This window comes from Lissotriton vulgaris, chromosome 10 (genome assembly GCF_964263255.1).
Source record: "Lissotriton vulgaris chromosome 10, aLisVul1.2, whole genome shotgun sequence".
Classification (NCBI taxonomy): domain Eukaryota; kingdom Metazoa; phylum Chordata; class Amphibia; order Caudata; family Salamandridae; genus Lissotriton; species Lissotriton vulgaris.
Window position 1 is genome coordinate 107,967,093 of NC_141698.1, and position 19,535 is coordinate 107,986,627.

Consider the following 19,535-nt stretch of genomic DNA (forward strand, 5'->3'; position numbering starts at 1 on the left):
AATACGCTAGGCTCTCTGATCACCTCCATCTCTCAGCTGACAGCTGCCATTTCACTTTTATGCTCTAAGATCCCCACCCCTCCATGCACCTCTACCCCCTCGCAACTTCCCCAGAGATGCACCTCGCCCCCTCACCCCAATACAGCCAAGCTCAACCCTTCGTCTGCAAGCGTCGTTAACTCACACAAGCCCTTGAACGCCACATTTCTTCAACAGGCATACCCTAGCAACCCCACTGTCTACACTATTCCGACAATCACCTCTGTCAGAACAAAGCGTCCACCTAAACCCTCCCGAGCACCTCCGCAAATGTACAATATCCCGATCACCCTTCAGAGCCCAAGTGCCCCCGTCACCAAAACAGTCTTGACAGAGCTGCGCTGTATGCTTCACAACTGCAGATCTGCAGTAAAACACAAACTTGAAATCTCCGACACCATCACCCTTCACAAACTTGACATGCTCTTCCTCACAGAGACCTGGTTCAAAGATACCTCTCACTCTATATTTGATCTCCTATTACCCACAGGTTATTCCATATTTAGGAATGACAGAACTGAAAACACGGGGGGAGGTGTTGCAGTCATCTTCAGAAACGCCCTCCAACTTAAGGCGTCTCCTAGCAGCTCCTCCCACACCTTTGAATGCCTTTCTCTTGAGCTTCAATTGCAACACCGTTCACCGCTCAGATTCCATATCATTTACCGCCCGCCTTGTAGCAGTAGCTCTTCGTTTATAGAAGATCTCAAAGACTTCATCAGCGACCAATACTCTCAAAGTGACAATCAGACCATCGTGGGTGACTTCAATCTCCACTGGGGCGCACCACAAGACTCCTCTGCGAATTCACTGGCCACCTTCCTCTCGGCAAATGATCTTATCCAACACTGCACTGAACCAACCCACTCTAAGGGCGCAATCCTGGACCTTGTTATTTCTAAAGCAGGCATGCTCTCTACTACTACCCCTATTCATGTAGATTGGTCTGACCACCACCTCATCCCATTCTCTCTTCAACTTTCACACTCTATAACTCTTGGCCAACCCAAGAGGGCCATCTCCTGGTTCCGTGATGCCAAAAACATTGATGTTGGTCCCCTCTGTGAATCAGCTTTGCTTTCACTTCCAAGGCTAGACCCGAACATAGCTGTTGGCGATCTCACCTCCCAATGCCTCACAGTTCTTGAAGCTGAAATTAATAACGTCGCTCCACTCAAAAGCAAAAGGATAAGGCCCACTCCCTCAGCACCTTGGTTCAACAAATCCCTTTATGAGGAAAGGAAGCAGCTAAGATTCCTGGAGAAGCAATGGAGGCAATTGCCTTCCACTGACAATTTAGCCTTGCTTCGGACAGCAAGATCCAAATACCACAAGCACATCTTCCTTGAGAAAGCGACGCACTTCAAAACCCTCCTTGATTCTGCCAAAAATAGACCCAAAAAACTATTCGATCTCATCAAGACTCCGAGCTGCTCTCCCCCAACCTCCAAGGTGGAGGATTCTACAAAGAGAGCAGCGGATTTCGCTACTTTCTTCGATGGAAAGGTGAAATCACTTGTGGATCAGGTTGCTCATCCTACACCTCCAGAGGAGCGCAAATCCTTAGCCATTTGGCAGAGCTTTGATCCCATATCTGAAGATGCCCTTCTCAAATGCATACGGGAAACAAAGCCCTCCAACCATTCGCTTGACCCTATCCCCAGTGCCATTGCCTTTGACTTCTATACCCATTCCCTCTCCTATTGGACCACTCTGATCAACCTCTCCCTCTGGCAAGGCTCCCTTCCTGTCCCCTTCAAAACTGGGCAGGTCACCCCTCTGCTGAAAAAGCCCACTGCTGATGCGAATGACCTCAATAACTACCGCCCCATCACTAACCTTCCCTTTCTTGCAAAGATAACGGAAAGATGTGTAGCCAAACAACTCTCTCGTCATATCAAGGACAATGATCTTCTTGACAATTGTCAGTCCGGCTTCATCCAAAACTGCAGCACTGAAACAGCCCTACTGCAAGTGGTTGATGATGCGCTGAGGATACTCGACTCAGGGGGGTCCTGTCTGCTAATTCTCCTTGACCTCTCCGCAGCCTTCGACACTGTTAATCACAACACCCTCCTCAATATTCTTCAACAGAGAATGGGCATGGAGGGCACTGTGCTTAAATGGTTTGCATCCTTCCTCTCTGACAGATCTCAAATGATCAAAATAGCGAACAGTCTTTCGTCTCCTGTGGCGGTGGGTCAAGGTGTTCCCCAAGGCTCTATACTTGCACCCACACTGTTCAATCTCTACTTAGAACCACTGGGAAACCTCCTAAGCAAATCCGGGATTCACTATCATCTCTATGCAGATGACACTCAACTCTACCTCAAGGTTGCCTCCACTCATGATCTCTCCATCCTAAAATCTACTCTTGACTCCATTCAAAACTGGATGTCATCTCATCAATTAATTCTGAATCCCTCCAAAACTGAATTCCTCCTCTTCTCCTCCTCACTCTCTCCTCCCCCGGTTCAATCATGGATGGATCAGATGAATCTACTAAACAACAAACCCATCATTGTCGACAGCGCAAAATCTCTTGGTGTCATTCTAGACAAAAAACTCAATCTAACTCCCCACATCAATTCTATTGCAAAATCTGCTCGCTACCAACTGCGCCTTCTTTGGGGAATCCGTCGCTTCTTCCCGGAGCAGGACCTTATAACCCTGGTGCAATCGCTGGTCCTCTCCAGACTAGACTACTGCAATTCTCTTCTTACTGGCCTCCCCAAATCTCACCTGTCCCCACTTAAGTCTGTCTTCCATTCAGCAGCTCGTTTCATCTATGGGGCCAAAAGAAGCGATCACATCACACCGTTGTTATCCACCCTCCGCTGGCTTCCCTTCGAGGCTAGAGCTATCTACAAGACCGCTTGTATCACCCACAAAGCCTTGCACTCCTCCTCTCCCCGCTACCTGGTGAATAAACTGAAACTCTCTGGAGGCTCTAGACCTTCACGCAATGCCGAGAATCTACTGCTTGAACCTCCCACTTTCAAGAAGGAAAGAACAATGGCCCAATCCTTTTCAGGCAACGCAGTGAGAATCTGGAACTCGTTTCCGCCTGAGCTCCGGACCACCGCCTCCTCCCAGGCCTTCAAAAGGGACCTCAAAGTTCTCCTCCTCCAGAGACACCTCCAAAAGTAATTCACGTCCTCTTGCTATTCGGAGGAAGACTTCCCACTACTGATATTTTCTACTTTCCATGACCATGGGAGTGCCTTCCCAGTGTTTTCCTGTGGTGGGAGTGTCTGCCTTTTTGCAGTATTCTCCATGTACTTGTGTTCGGTGCCCTTTTGTAACATGCACACAACACTTTGCCCTTGTAACACACGGTTGCTACCTCTCACATGTTTTTACCTTTGATACTTGCACAAGTGCCACCTTGCCTACGTAACGCCTGTTCTTGTGCCTAGCACTTATTGCAGTATTATACCTCAAATTATACTCTGTTTTCTCTTACAACTGCCCACTTGTCACTTTTCCTCTTGTGCACTTTTGACTACCTCATGTATTTTTGGTTGTTCACAATTTTTACTACCTCAAGTATTTTGTTTGCTCACAATTGTCACTATTACCTTTACTACCTCATGTATTTTTGGTTGCTCACAATTTTTACTACCTCAAGTATTTTGTTTGCTCACAATTGTCATTATTACCTTTACTACCTCATGTATTTTTGGTTGCTCACAATTTTTACTACCTCATGTTTTTTGTTTGCTCACAATTGTCACTATTACCTTATGTAAGTAACGTATGTTTTAGTAATCTGCTCTTCTGTAATGTTTCTCATTATGTTTCATTTCTGTTCCTAATGTGAAGCGCTCTGACGCCTTCGGGTAAAGTCCGCGCTATATAAAAATGCATAAATAAATAAATAAAAAATAAAAAGACCCCAGGGCGCACTGCCTGGCCCGCCGGCCCCTCTGCGGCTGGGCTGTATCTTCCGGGGCAGCGGGTGGTCGTCTTCGGCGCAGTCAGGGGGGGGCGGTTTCTTGGTGGACGGGTTTTTCAGGGTTGGTCTTTAATTTTTTTTTCTCCTAACCAATGAACAGGCTTTATTGCTAAGTACAGCCACCGAGGCCTTCCTGGCACCGCCCCTAGCCTGTCAATCACTGTAAAACCAGCTTTCCGATTATCACCCCGTTGCCTTTTCGTATTGAAGTTGGTTGGAGACCGCAGCAACACGGGGGCCATGGAATGATTTTTGTGATCTGCTGTGGGGAGGTAAGGCCCGCGCTCGGTAATCTCTCGTTTGATTCTGGAGGGTTGGCATCTGGGAAGCTGTCCGGCGAAGGCGGAAGAGACCAGTATAAGCAGGCCGACCCGACCACCAAGGAGGGGTCTACACTGATATAATCTTCTCTAGTATAACTCCGGAGACGATGCTTCCTAGTGTTTGTACACACTGTTGATCATTCATTTTTTTCTGACCGCTTAGAGGATGACTGAGGACCGCTGAGAGGCGGTGCTGGCTGCTGACAGCTTTGGGTCCTGACCAGTGAGCGAGGGGAGGGACTTGACAGCTGACCAGTCAAAGCAGGATGGGGGTCTTAGTTGTTGGTCTGCCTGCGTGTATTGGCAAACCCAGTGTGTTGACTTTGTGACCAAGGAATGATTGTAGCTTCTACCAGGTGGTCGCTGGATACTTTTTGGCGATGGAATGACCTGTGTGGATGACCTGACCTGACTGTCGCTGTCTAATCGGAGGGCCCTGACCTATAATGTCAGGGCAAGCGCTGTAACGTGAGTTCTTGAATGCAAGGTTTTACGTGGGCCGGCTGCGGACCCGGCATTAATTAACAAGTATTGGCAATGCCAGTATTTCTGCCTTTAAAGTAATGTTGCATGCAGTGCTTTCAAATAGTAATAAAGAAGGGCAGGTACTCACTAAGTTGAGTAAGAGGCAGCTAGGCAAACCAAATTCATTACTCCTAATGACGGTTGGGGTAGAACAACCGCCTGCAGAGTGCAGGGAGCTGCAAGTCTTCACAAAAAGTTGTCATACATACTGGTGTAGATACATTAACTCAGTGAGACATTTTGACAATTAACTTTGAGAACTGAACATCCATAGTTTGTTAAAAGTGTTAACGAATACCCCACAACCACATCTGAAACCTTGACTGTGGTGCCCTACATCACTAGGCTCCCGAGGAAGGTCAGCGTAAGCAGAGTGCATGCTAAAGAGAATTTTGTACAACCTGTTGCGAATGGATTAGGAGATTCAGCCCTTTATCCTTTTACGGCTGATAAATGTTCTTTGCTTTGTTTAATTATAAGCAACCTCTCTTATTAACATGCTGATTTTTTTCTATACAAAATGCTATACAGAAAAATATCAACACTCTGAAAATGGATGTGCACATGTACCCAGTTCAGAACTGAACACCACTGTGATTAGAGCGGAAGACCTTACCGATTTTCGTTGGTATTTTATAGAACTCTTACTCTTAGCTAGAAAAACATATTCCTCAGTTACAGGAAGCCACATCATATAGAGAGTATCTCTACACCCCACTGTGTATCAAACAGCAATCTCTTGTTTATTTTCTATACAGCAGTTTTTCTAAAGGTCCTGGAGCTTCACAGTTCTGTTAATGGGCATTTCAGTATCCCATCATCTCAATGATGATGATGATTTTATAAAATTCTGACAAATGAGAGCTGCCCTCTCAGAACTCTAACCAAATAGAAAATGCTAATTTCTGCAGCTGGTGCACAATCCCTCTTCGCTTTCATACCAACAATAATGGCTATTGCAAATACAGAATAATAATTTGGATTCTCCATGTACCATGAAACATGGCAGGTAAAACCACCTATTTCAAAAGTTCAGGCTGAATGACTGTGCAGGTTCTAATTGGAAATATTGACACGAAGAAAGTAAAATAAAATGTATTACTTTCAGGTTAGTGTGTGTGTTGGTTATGTTTGCGAAGGGTTGTGAAGTGACAGACCTGCAAGGGAATGCATGCAGAGGAAGGTGAATATATGGTGTTGAACGATGAGGGGTGAGATATGCAGAGTTATGCTTATGAGACAGATGTGGTGAGAGAAAAGATGTAATTATCATATCAGAGACTGAAGAGTAAAGTAGTGTGAAGTGAAGAACTAGAGTGATTGAAACACTCCGAAAACTACTGCCAGTTCCACAGGTCTTAGTAATGTTTAATTCACAGTGGCATATTTTCAGAATTGAAACAATTTAAATTCTAATCATTAAAAACAATCATTTTTACTAATGTATCCTATGCTCCTAGCATGCATTGGCACATCACAAAGTTTGGCTTTTTTTAACTGCATGTCAGTTAGTGTGTGATATCTGTGTACAATAACAGGAAGCTCACACAGTCACCAAAGTACTGGGCTAGTGGTTGGTTATGGAAAGCACAGGAGTTTAGTTCACTTGTTTTAATCCCTGCCCTTAGTTATACAGGCCATGCCTCTTGTAAAGGATTCAGAGTTCTTCCAAGGCTGCGTTCCATTTAGAGACCCCTATGTTTTCATCCCACTTAAAGCCCGTCTTGAATGTGAGGGTTAGGGCAAGATGCGGACTCTTGCCCTATTTTTTCAGCATGTTTTGGTAGGATGAATGCACCAACTGTTTTACAAGCTTTATATCAAGCAATCAACAAAGGAGTGCTCTCACAAAAAACATTTCGGAAGGGCAAGCATGTAGTTAACACAGTCAAAATATTATCTGTGAACGAAACCGATTTAGGTTTTTCATAAGACCCTCACTCACCAACCTGGTTGGTGACATGCTTCATCATCGAATTAATTTAAAATCATCCAAATTGTGTCAAAAATGTTTTTTTATTAGCTTTGCCAATTGTATACAAATAAAAACAAGGTGTAGGATGATGACTAAATTAAAAGTTCTACTTAATCTCATAAGAGTGGTCAACATGCTTCTGCCTTTAATGAGAGGTTACTCAGGCTTTCGTCAGGACCAAAAGATATAGTGTATTTATTTTTTAATTTTTATTTATTTAGTAGTTTGTAGAGCGCTCAGCTACCTCCGACGGAGGTGTCCCGGCGCTGAAGACATAATCTCGAAAGGGTCAGAGGGATATGGGAGGGAGAGGGTAGATTAGATCAGGGAAAAAAGCCAGGTCTTGAGTTTTTTCCGAAATAGGGGCTCTGACGTCAGAAATCTTAGCTCCATGGGCAGCTGGTTCCACAGTTTGGATGTGGCCACTGCAAAGGCCCTTCCTCCCGTGCGTGCCAGGCGGAAACGGGGGCAGATTATGAGGCGGAGATGGTTGGATCTAAGGTTTCGTGGTGCGTGTGAGAACTTCATTCTGCGACGCAGGTAAGTAGGCCCTCGATCATTGAGAGCTCTAAAAGCCAGGGTTAAGGCTTTAAATTGATTGCGCAGTCTCACTGGGAGCCAATGAAGTTTGATCAGATGGGGTGAAATGGAATGGCGGTAGGGGATGTTGCAAATCAGCCTTGCTGCTGCGTTCTGGACTCTCTGTAGTTGGTTTATGAGGTATGCCGGGGCACCTGCATACAGACTATTTGCGTAGTCCAGATGAGCGGTAATGAGAGCATGGACTACTGTTTTACGATAGTCTGGTGGCAGGTAGGGGATGATTTTTTTTATCATGCGGAGCTTCCCGAAGCAAGACGAGGTGACTATTAATTTGAGTCTTACAGGAGAGGATAGTGTCGAATTGGAAGCCTAGATTACGGGCAGCTTGGACTGGTTCCGGGGGTGGGTTGAGTTCAGTCGGCCACCAGAGAATGGAAGGTGTGGGGGATTTCTGATTGAAAAATAGGACTTCAGTCTTATCTGTATTAAGCTTTAAGTTATTGGCAGACATCCAGGAGGCGATATTCAGCATGCAGTGGCGAAAGTTGTGGAATGATTTTTCGGAGTGAAACAGAACAACAGGTGAATAAGAGTTAATTGCGCTGGGAGGAAAAGTTAGTCATAAGATACACAATCTGATTAGCTCCAAGGATAAGGTCCTGGTCACCCACCCAGAACCAAACAATGTGACACGAAAACAAGTCACAAATGTAAACTTGAGCGGCTATTGTATGCTTTCTTGGTGAAGTCTGGATTTACCTAAGAATGGATAATAAATGAAGATATAACGAAGACACTGTGAATCTTTGGATTTAATATTTGGACTCTAGCACTGACAAGTTCTTAGCTCAGGATATACGCCAATTTTCTCGATTTTTCGGAGTGGTCTTTGAAGGAGAACACTTGGCGGTATGCTCCGATGCTTATGAGCTTATTGCATATTAATTTTTTTCTTAGGGTGTGCCAAGTCGCTTCACCCCCCTCCTGTGACCCATGGTGCTTTGACAGATCGCACCACTTGTAAGATCACAGAGCTACTTCAGCCCGTTGTATTTGCCCATTTCGCACCATTTATGTTTGTGTTCGTTGTTTAGTTCACGTGTTACTTGTTAGACGTACTGGGCATTGAGACACATCTTCACTTTATGTATAGACCACTTTGCTCTCACTGAGAGTTCCTTTGGAATTATTATCCTGCATTCAAGGTTCTAAACGCTTCCTAAATGCGATTATTATATGTGCACCAGTACACATCTAGTGGCACACGTGTCCCTGCTATCGTTAACAGTACACTCCGAAGAGCACTTCTGACGTGTACAAAAAGGATGACCACATATAGAAATGTACTGACATATATTTTTCTGTTGTGTTTCTTTCTGTTTATATGTTTGTCTGTCCTGTTCTAACTAGAATAAACTTGGTTCCTCTTTATTGTTGACGGAATCTTCAATTTAATTTTTGTATTTTTCACACTAGTACCCTTAGGTTAGGGTGGGCCTAAGCGTGCCCATACTGCCAAGGGTCTTCACTACATCTTTTGGTCCTGATGAAAGCCTGAATAACCTCTCATTAAAGGCATAAACATGTTGACCACTCTTCTGGGATGAATTAGAACTTTTAATTTAGTCCTCATCCTACACCTTGTTTTTATTTGTATCCAATTGTCAAAACGAATAAAAAATAATTTTGACAACATTTGGATGTTTTTAAATTCACTCTAATCACATTTCACCATCACAACCAGCTCCACAGTAAACTGGCGTTGCAGCACACTAGGGTGGCATTCTGCCACTCCTAGTGGGGCCCGATGATGAAGCATGTCACCAACCAGGTTGGTGAGTGAGGGCCTTATGAAAAACCTAAATCGATTTCCTTCAGATATTTTGACTGTGTTGATTAACTACATGCTTGCTCTTCCAAAATGTCTTTTGTGAGAACACTTCTCTGTTGATTGTTTGATTTATTCTGAGGGGAGTTAGGAGTGTTTGCTAAACCCTTCCTCTCTTGTTGTTTTAATTACATGCTTTATAAACACATTTTAGTTACATCATATAACAGACTATAAAAATGATTTGCTCGGGCATCCTGGGAGATGAGGTGGGTCTTGAAGTAGTGAGTCTTGAGAGAGCACGCAAAGGTGTCAATGTGATGTAATTCATTAGAGGGTTTCAGATGTGAGGTGCCACCAAGAAGGCCTACTTTTTCGTTATTGTTTACTTGCATTTCATAATTTCTAGGCAGAGACATTTTTTGCCCCTAGTTTTAGTTTTGCTTGCAATCTTGAGTTGGTCTTTAATCTACGTGTGGCAGAAAGCTTTGCGAATGATCCAAAATACTTTGAAACAGTGCCTTGATACAATGAGGAGGAACCAAAACAGGTTGATGTTATCAGACTAGAAACTAAAGTTGGTCTGGTGAGTGAAGTACGACTTTCTACAGAACTGTAGTGGACCTGGGAAGATTTTTGTGATTACTTTGATCCATCTATAAAGGAAAGTATGAGAGACTCTTTTGTGGAAAAAACATCCTTAACCTTTGCTAAGTGGTTGGATTTGGCTGCATGTATCTGCAGGTTAGACATTTTGTGAATCCAGAGTAAACCCTTGCAATTTGACATAAGTGGATTCTTATGGAGGCGGTTTGGGAAAGTTGTGATTAGTTCCAGCACCAGGAAGCAATGTGACATATGCTACGCTCTACAGTTAACTCACTCACTCCTTATGCATGCAGTTATTTGGGGTAGACTTTTTGCATTGATGGATTGATTTTGATAAGAAAGAGCCACTGTTGGATGAGAATGACAGTTTTTTTTCCTGTGAAATATTGCTACAAGAGGATGCTTGGACATACAACTTGCTATTGTTTACACAAAGTTGAATAATGAGGCTAAGAGGTCAGGCCCTGAGGCATTCCACAAGATGGGGAAAAAGTTGATGACCGATTTATACCAGATGGCATGTTTCTGAGATGAAAGATAAAACCCAGTCCTGAATACTGCCAATAGTGGTCAGTGTAGTGATCTATTTAGACTTGCTGCTGAGAGTTCGATATGTACCTGAAAGAAAACACCTCGTGTATATTAGTGAATCTGATTTGTAAGTGCACAAAACTCACCCCCAAAGTGATATCCTTGCACAGTATAGTCTGATGGTGGGAGTAAACAAACACCTGAAAAAGCGATGGCTTAAAACTGAAACCTCAAGGTTTTAGGGACTTTCTGTTATTCCTGTGCATTGCTGCTAAATAGGAGAATGATCGCCCCACTGTTCGAGCTCTGCGGAGCTGGAGGGGCTTGATTAGGACGCGATGGGAGGATCTTAAGGCCATCCTTGGCATATAGCTTATAATTCTACTGCTCAGATATATAGGGCTGGATCTGTAAAATGCCCGAGCAACTTGAAGATTACCTTCCTACGCACAGGCAGTAAGTGGAGTGGTTTTCACATTGGAGCTGATTGTGATCTGTTTGGTAAATTGCAGACTAGCCTAGGTGCTGTGTTCTGACTAATTTGTATATATGAAAACCGACAATCCACAGCAGTCTAGAAACGAATTGATATCTGTCTCTGTCCTGCATTTCCGGTTGAAGCTTGACTGGTTTAACCAGAATGACTAGTTTTTGTTAACGTGATCAATGAACTGCAGTTTGTACAGAAAGGGTAGTTTTTCCATTTGCCTGAGATAGACAAATTCATCAGGATATAGTTACGCTTTTGATCTAATTAGGGCTGAGAAAAGAAAATGGGGCTTTTTGAGACTGAAGGAGGAATACATGATTTAAATAATGAGAGAAACCACTGATAAGGCAATGTTTTGGATAACTTTGGCATCACTGAGATTGTCTCATAAAACAAGGCAATCGGAGTAGTGAGCTTAGAGGGCTTAGGTGTCAAAAGTTTGGGAATTAGTCCACCGTATATAGAATGAGGAATACATTTTGGCTAGCAGAGGAGATGGACAAGCACAATATATTGTGGCAGAGGTTTCCAATTTGGGAGAGTGGTACAAACTCAGAAGAAAGAGGGAGCAGTAAGACATCAGGGGGGTTAATGCAATGTTTTTTTGTAGAGAAAAGTGACTTGCCGGTGGTTCAGCAAAGTATACATTTGCTTCTTGAAATATTTGATTTGAGTTTATGACAAAACATTTATTTTTTGTTTTGCATTTGAAGTGTTTGAGAGAAACCATCTTTTTTTCCCTCTGGATGTTATTCCATATAATTCAGATTTGGCGAGTCCCGTTTTGTCAGCGCAGCATCATCCATGATGGCGGTCATGGCCGAGGTTATTGTGTCTAAACCTTCAATGATACGTTCAGGCTGAAAGTTACAGAGAGGGGGTGTAATGGAATTTGTAGTTCCACCTGGCTTTCGAGCGGAGAGGACAGATTGTTCATTTTAAAAGGAACAGCTAGCTTAATGGCTTGAAAGGCTGACTGAAACATAGGCTAGATCTAGAAAACCAAAACATGGTCTGTAGTGCCTGGTTTGATTTAGAGCAAGCTCTGTTGTCGAAGCCTTGTACGTTCGGCATTTAGGGAAGCAAGTGCATTTACAATCCATTGCTTGTTATTTGTGAGTCATGCTCAAAACTTTCTAGAAAGTAGTGTAGAGGATTTGCCCCAATCGCAGTTTGTGAAGGAGGCGGGGTTTCTGAGAATGTGAGTACATCACTGTATACCTCTGAATTTCAAGTCCTGAGGACACATGGTAGGCGGGAGGGCACTCCCTAAAATCATTTGGTAATGATGAGCGCTAGGGAGTTTAGACTTTCGCCTTACCGACACCTGTGATTTTTATCCAGCATTTAACATGCTCATACGTTGGTCTTTAGTGTGGAGATGTCAGGAAAAAAAACAGCACAGGGCTCAGTGTCGCCAAGGAAGCAATATTGCAACTCTAACACCTCTCCTTGGGCCTGCGTGTTGGTTTGTGCAAACCACACCTCGCAGCACAAGCAGATTATCCTACTTTTAGAGGCCGGCTTCGGATGGCCTCAGGGGCGTGTTAGTTAAAGGCCCCCGCCCTTGCCTCAATAGCACAGACTCCCTGCTAGTGGGCGAAGCCGTTATAGGGTATGGAGGAAGAGCAGACCAGGGAAGTGGGCCTATTCTCCTGGTCCCCTGTCCATGTAAACAGAGGGGCCTAGTTGGTTAGTAAGTTAAACTATAGTCAATGAAGCAGCCCTGCCACTTACACTTACCCAGCTGACCCCTCATCCCGAGGCCTGCAGCAGGTTGTCAACCTTCCTTCTACCACAGCCTTCCTGTTTTACCACGCAGGAATATTATGGGTCTTACTGGTCCTGCATGTGGCATCTATGCTTGGGTGAAGCAAAGATGCCTTTGTGCTAGCAATGGACCCCTAGTGGGCACACTCTCTAGACAATGCTTAATAGCACTGAAACCCTGACTGTGTATTTTCTGATCCAAGAATTTCTGGTGGTTTGCTGTAGCGCTTTCTCTGGGCTATTTACTGGCCACCTACGTCTTGTGGAATAGTTTAAGGGACATTTGTTTGTATTGTATATTCCATGTTATGGTCAATCTAATGGGCAGATCTCCTGTTACAGTGATTTGATGAGGTAAGCTTCGCCAGATTTGATTTGGGAGTATTTTCCCTGACTGAATCATTGTTCCCTTTCCAATAAACAGGAGCTTCATTCATGGCTCTTAAGCTGTTTGTAGTATTGTGTACTGACACTCAACACCAGTTTATTATTTTATGGCTCACTATTGAGAGGAGTAGCGGCTTTATGAAGATGCGCCTTATTTAGAGTTAAATTGCTTCTGCTAAAGTGTTCTAGAATCCTTATGTATTGCCACGGTGTTCATGTGAGTGGATCAGTATGTGTTACGAGTACCAGTGCTATGTTTTGTGCAGTGTAACATTTTCACTTATTTGAAAGTTAGTATTGTTGGAAAACCACAACAATTTCAGTTCTCGTCACATCATTGAACAGTTCTCCACAAACGCACAGCATTTCACTTGATTACATTCACCAACTGTTGGGAACAATTGTTGTAAGATAATTCTATGTTCGCCATTATCCCGCCAGCCTTTGCAATGCATTGAGAGGAAACTGGTCTGAGCTTCTGTTTTGCAATTATGTGAAAGATTATTAAAGAGAGACTTTTACTGACTATGTAGGATTTACTTATTTTTAGGTGGAGCCTCCCAGGCACCACAAGCTGCTTCGTTGCAGTTTACCCAGATTGTGTAGTAGTAGTGAGTTTAAAGGCTGCCCATTGCTTACCATCGGTTGGCTTTGTCACTCATTTGCTTGCTTCTTATTCAAAAGCTTTCTTTGTCCCTCTCGTGTTTTGTCCCTCACCCGAACTTTACTTATTCCTTTCCAATGCTCATTTTGAGGGAAACTACTTTTTAGGCCGAAGCCTACCAGACAGTGCAGCTGTCTGTTTTTTTAACACTAGTTTGGGGACATTCGAAAAGCGTAAATGGGAATGTATTCTACTTATTGCTTATCATTGGCTTTGTGGTTTGTAACTCACATTTGCTTGCTTTCTAATGGCTGACTTTATTAGGTTTGTTTAGATTGTTCAACTTGAGTTTCTCTTCCAGTGCTCAAATCCTTTTCGCAGAATTCTTCCAGCAGTGCTGAATTTCTGTAAAAAGACCTTTACATCTTGTTTTTATCTTCTCACATTTGCTGTGCATTCAAAGACAGAGGTCAGATGTCAGACTCTATCTTCCAGGGAGCTTGGTGTTTACTTTTCTTTCTCCGACTTCAAAATGAGAGGTTTGATTTGACAATCATGCTGAGGAAGACTGTACAATGCTTTTTAGGTCGCTTAACAAGGCATGCTGTTATCAGGGTATGCAGTGGAAGCCCCACCCACTCTCCGCCCATATTTATCATTGACTTGTGTCAGTTTCCTTCCTAAATGCTGGCTTCTGATTCCAAAATAGGCTTGTTAGTCCCGCCTCGTCTCCATTTTGTACCGCCCATGAGGACTGGACCTTTTACTTGGCTAATAACATGGCCTTCATTATAAGGAGTTGAGCACTAGTTTGTTTATTGAAAGAGATGGGGACAATGGCGGCCAATTTTCATATACAGCGCTAGGCGCTCTAAGTTGAATGCTTTCAGTTAAAATAAAAAGTAAACTTTGAGCGCGGCGCCTGCTTTAGGTTTTTTTTGTTTGCCTCCTTAAAACAAGCATTTGCAATGCAATAGGTCTAGAATTTGCGCAAGTTTAAGCCATTGGCATTGTAAATGACCATGCCTTTTATTTATATTTTAAAAACCAAAACATAAATAAAAAGCATTGTCATTTACAATGCCAATAGCTCAAACCCGTGTAAATGCGAGACCTGTTGCATTGCTAATGCTTATTTTTCTAGCACACAACACATTCTAAATGTATGTATTTTAACTGTACCAACATTTCAGAATATATCCGAATTAAAAAAGCACAAATGAATCACATTTTTGGGTAATTCTGCAGTGTGGTGGAAACAAATATTTGAATACGAACTAAACAAATCAGTACACTAGGTGATAACATTTCCACACATTGATTGAACGCTGTGTACCTTTATCAGTAAAACTGTATGTCTGAGCAAATATAATGATAATTTCAATTGAAGATGTATCGTCTGTAATGGCAGGGCACTACCACACCATGTATACTGCACTTTACCCAACTCCACACTATGCCACTCAACACTGCACACTACTCTACGCCACTTCACTCTACGCCTCTCTACTCTACACCACTCTACTCTATGCCAGCGCACTGTATCCCAAACTACTCTACTATGCACCATTCTACTCTTCACCACTCCACTCAATGGCATTCTACTCTGCAACACTGCACTCTGTGCCAGTACACTCTATGCCAATGCGCTCTACTCTGTACCACTCTACTCTACCCCAGTGCACTCTATGCTAATCCACTCTGAGCCATTCTAATCTACTCTGACCCACTCCACTCTATGAAACTGTATTCCACTCTGCGCCGCTCCACTCTGCGCCGCTTCACTCTGCGCCACTCCACGCCACTCCACTCTGGGTCACAGCTTTCTTTGCTACTGCACTCTACACCACTCTACTCCAATCTACTCTGCACCACTGCACTCTACGCCACTATAATCTACTCTGCAACACTTTACGCCACTGCGCTCTACGCCATTGTACGCTACACCACTGCACTCTACGCCCCTCTATTCTACTCTGCTACACTGCACTCTGTGCCAATGCTCTCTATGCCACTTTACTCTGCACCACTCTATGCTACTGCATCCTGAGCCACTCCAGTATACATCACTGCACTCTACAACAGTCTACCCTGCAACACTGGACTCTATGCCACTGCACTGTACTCCGCACTATACTCTCCACTCTACCCCAATACACTGTATACCACTACACTCTACGCCACTACACCCTGCATCACACCATGCCACTGCACTCTACTCTGTACCACTACACTCTGCTCAACTCCAGACACGCCACTCTTCTTTGCAACACTGCACTCTCTGCCATGGAACTCTACGCCACTCTTCACTGCACTCTACTGTGCACCACTCTACTGTACTGCACTCCACACCAATGAACTACACACCACGACAACCTATGCCACCCCACTCTGCGTTACTTCTCTCTACACCCCTGCAGTCTATGCCAATACACTCTAAGCCACTCTAATCTACTCTGCACCAGTGCACTCTATGACACTGCACTCTACTTTGAAATAGTCTACTATACGCCACTGCACTCTATGCCATGATTGCACCCTATGCCACTCTACTCCACTTTGCACCACTCCATGCAACTGCACGTTATGCTGCGCCACTCTCCTCTACTCTGAACTACTCTATGCCAGTACCATCTACACCACTGTACTCTAAAACACTGCACTCTATGCCAATCCACTCAACACCACTTTAATTAGAACCACTGCACTCTTTCACTATACTCTACTCGGCTACACTTACGCCATTGCAGTTTATTCCATTGTATGCTACGTCACTGCACTCTACACCTCTCTATTCTACTCTGCCCCACTATACACCACCCCACTATACACCACTGCACTTCATGCCACTCTATTCTGTACCACTGTACTCTACGCCACTTTTCTCTTCACCACTCTACGCCACTGCACTCTATGCCAATATACTCTGCCACTGCATCTGCATCTACTCCACTCTAATCTATTCTGCACCACTGTACTCATGCCACAGAACTGTTCTCCACTCTACATCACTGCACTCTGTATCACTTTACCCTACACCACTGTACCCTGAACTACTCCACCCCACTTCACTCTACTCTGACACGGAGAAGAACCGCCGCATCCCCTACGCAGCAGTAGGGACCCGCCGCATCACCGTTCTTGCATGTAAGGAACTGACGCATCACCTTCCCTGCAACACTTTTGTTGTATAGCGTTACGCATACAAAGATACATTGAACTTAGTGTCGCATTTTACATCTAAAGAGAACTAAGCTATTTCTACCATTTTTAAAGTACAGTATTGTGGATTTTTGTTGTTTGTGGTCTCGTCTTAAGTCTATATAAAAATACTTATTTTTATAATACATCTTGTGTGGTGTCCATCTGTAGTGTTGTCACTGAGTTACTGTATGTGTTCACAAATGCTTTACACGCTGCCTCTGAGATCAGCCTGCCTGCTCGTGCCAAGCTACCAAGGGGGTGAGCAGGGGTTATTTTAGGAGTGTACCCCTTGCCCTGACTAGACGCAAGGTTCCCTATTTGGTCAAAGGTACCTACCTTTGCCAACTAGAGACCCCCAAATCTAACCGCTCCCAAGAAGTTAAGATCAAAGAGTTATTGTAGGTGTTTAGAGAGTTCTATAAGAATATTTAAACCCCTCAGGACACACAGGATAAAACTAGGTGTTGGGAATTGTAAAACCTCTCCCTGTGGCTATCGTTTCAGCCCTAGAAAGAGAGCGCTCAAATAAACCTAATACAACAGTTGAGATTGTCAAAGCAATCTAATAAGTTTGTTTTGGGAAGGCTCCCAGACCCATTACTTTTTAGGTCGAGCCTATTGTGGCACCGTGCATGTACTGCTCGCTTTGCGAGGCATGCAGTATGGAGTGGAAGATCAGTGGGAGCTCCGCCCACTCTCCGCCCATGTTTTTAATTGGCTTGTGTCATTGCCTTTCATAAATGCTGCCGTCTGATTAAGAGGTTTGTTAGTCCCTCAATATGGCTGTCGTCATTTGTACCCTCCCATGGCTACTGACCCCTTTACTTCGAGTGTTAGACAGTATGGAGCTGTACGGTACGTGTTATTTAGACTGTAAGCAGTACTTAGTCCCTGCCTTCTCGCCCCCTCCCTCACCCACACTCCTGTTGTCCGTGCTTCCCCCCCCCCCCGTTTACATGATGCAATGCAATAGGTCTCGCGCAAATGCGAGTCCTATTGCATTGCAACGGTAATGCTGCCTCCATACAGTTTAGTAATAATGTATCAATGGTTTATACGGCTTTAAAATACTTTTGAAGTGATTTAACATATTTGATATTTTACGTTTATATCTATATAAAGGTCTTCATGGTTCTTTCGTTGTCCGTAGACATTCTCATCCCCCGTTTGTCTGTCTTCGGTATTTCACCTCCTCACACTTATGTTTCATCACTGTTGTCTGTCCCTATCCCGGCTCCTCAGTCTCTCTTCCCTTTAGTAACCCATTCCAGTCTAACTACAAACTTGAACCGACATCACGTCAGCGGGCGGCGGGCACTACCCCAGGTGTTTCCTTCATGCACTGGATTTTGTACTGGGTCAGCCATTAACCATCTCTTGTGATGAAAGCACGGACAGCGGAAATTGTTCTCAGGCCTTTCCAGAACAAGTGGTGAGTTGTTGCCCTCAAATTATCCCTGCTGGGTACGGGAGTCAGTGAGAGCTTGGCACTGTCGTATTAGTAAATATCAGAATTCGTTATAGTAAATATTTGAAATTACGACACGCAGTTTGTTAGCACACCCAGGCTTTCTTGTATTGTCATGCGGACAGTCTTGTATGCCCTTCTCGACCCTTCAGTACGGAACCTCCAAATATTGATTGTCGGTCATTGCTATATTTGCTTACGTATCGGGCAATAATGTGAAAGTAAATGCAGTTTTAGCCAGATCTTTCCCATTGAAATCCGTTGAATTGATGACGCAGCAAAAAGTGTACCTTTCTATTGCACAAAGGCGAGAGTACTCTGGAAGACCACAATTCGGAACTGATTATTGGTTGAACACTGTATTTTTAAGAACTTATGTCTAGCTACAGCTTTTCGCATCAGTTTTCAGCGTTAGACCGGGCTTGTTAAAAATAAAAATAATAACTAAGAACTTATGTCCAGTTGCTGCTTTTCTCAGCAGTTTTCAGCGTCAGACCTGTCTTGTAAAAAAAAAAAAATATATATATATATATATATACATACCTTTATAAACGTTGATCAGGTTGGTTTGTTTCCCAACCCTCTGAACAAAGTTATAATCTACATCGCCTACGTGCACTTCCCAGTCGCTACTATTGAGGTGAATCGCATCTTATGACCGGAAATAAAAGAAGTAGGCGTAGTCGTGCACAGGGCGGGTCTGCACAGGACCCGCCCACCCTAATGAGCATCGATAATAATAGACCCGACAACTTTTTCCCTGTCTCTTGATTGAGATGAGGTCCTTGTGGGCTTAGACATCTTAAAGATTTTTGGGGTCATGTGCCCTTCTCGGAACAACTCTTAATCTGTTTATCCATTTTAGGCTTGCTCATGCCCTCTGCAATCATGGCTGGGCCATTGACAACCCTATTCTTTGGCCAGCCTACATCTGGACACAACCTTGCAGAAAACAGCCTTTCTCTGAGAATCAGAGAAGCAGAAAGGCTAGTGATCTGAGCAAGCCTGCTTCATGTAGTGCAGTAGACTGGTGCTTACCGGACTTTAAATATACTAAATACGCCAGGGAGGATGGTTCGCTATGGTGTTTCGAAAACTTTTTAGTTGAGGTAACTGCTGGGCCTTTATAGCCTCAAAAGCATAACCACCATAGTACTCCTTGGCACTGGAGGGACAACTTTCTGTACAGCTGTTCTGCAAAATGCGGTCTGTCACTGAGAATGTAGCCAGTTGTGGAGTGGGCACTGTATGTTTCAGTGGGCAGAAGAACAAGCATTTGCA

At 43.8% G+C, this 19,535-nt stretch overlaps 1 protein-coding gene across 1 annotated transcript in view; it reads left to right on the forward strand.

The window, feature by feature from the left end:
- Positions 1 to 4,138: 4,138 nt before the first annotated feature.
- CHST12 (carbohydrate sulfotransferase 12) overlaps positions 4,139 to 19,535 on the forward strand; it is a 101,953-nt gene continuing 86,556 nt past the window's right edge. Inside the window, exon 1 of the mRNA XM_086940627.1 lies at positions 4,139 to 4,269. The gene's annotated coding sequence lies outside the window, so the exon portion shown is untranslated. The remainder of the gene's footprint in view (positions 4,270 to 19,535) is intronic.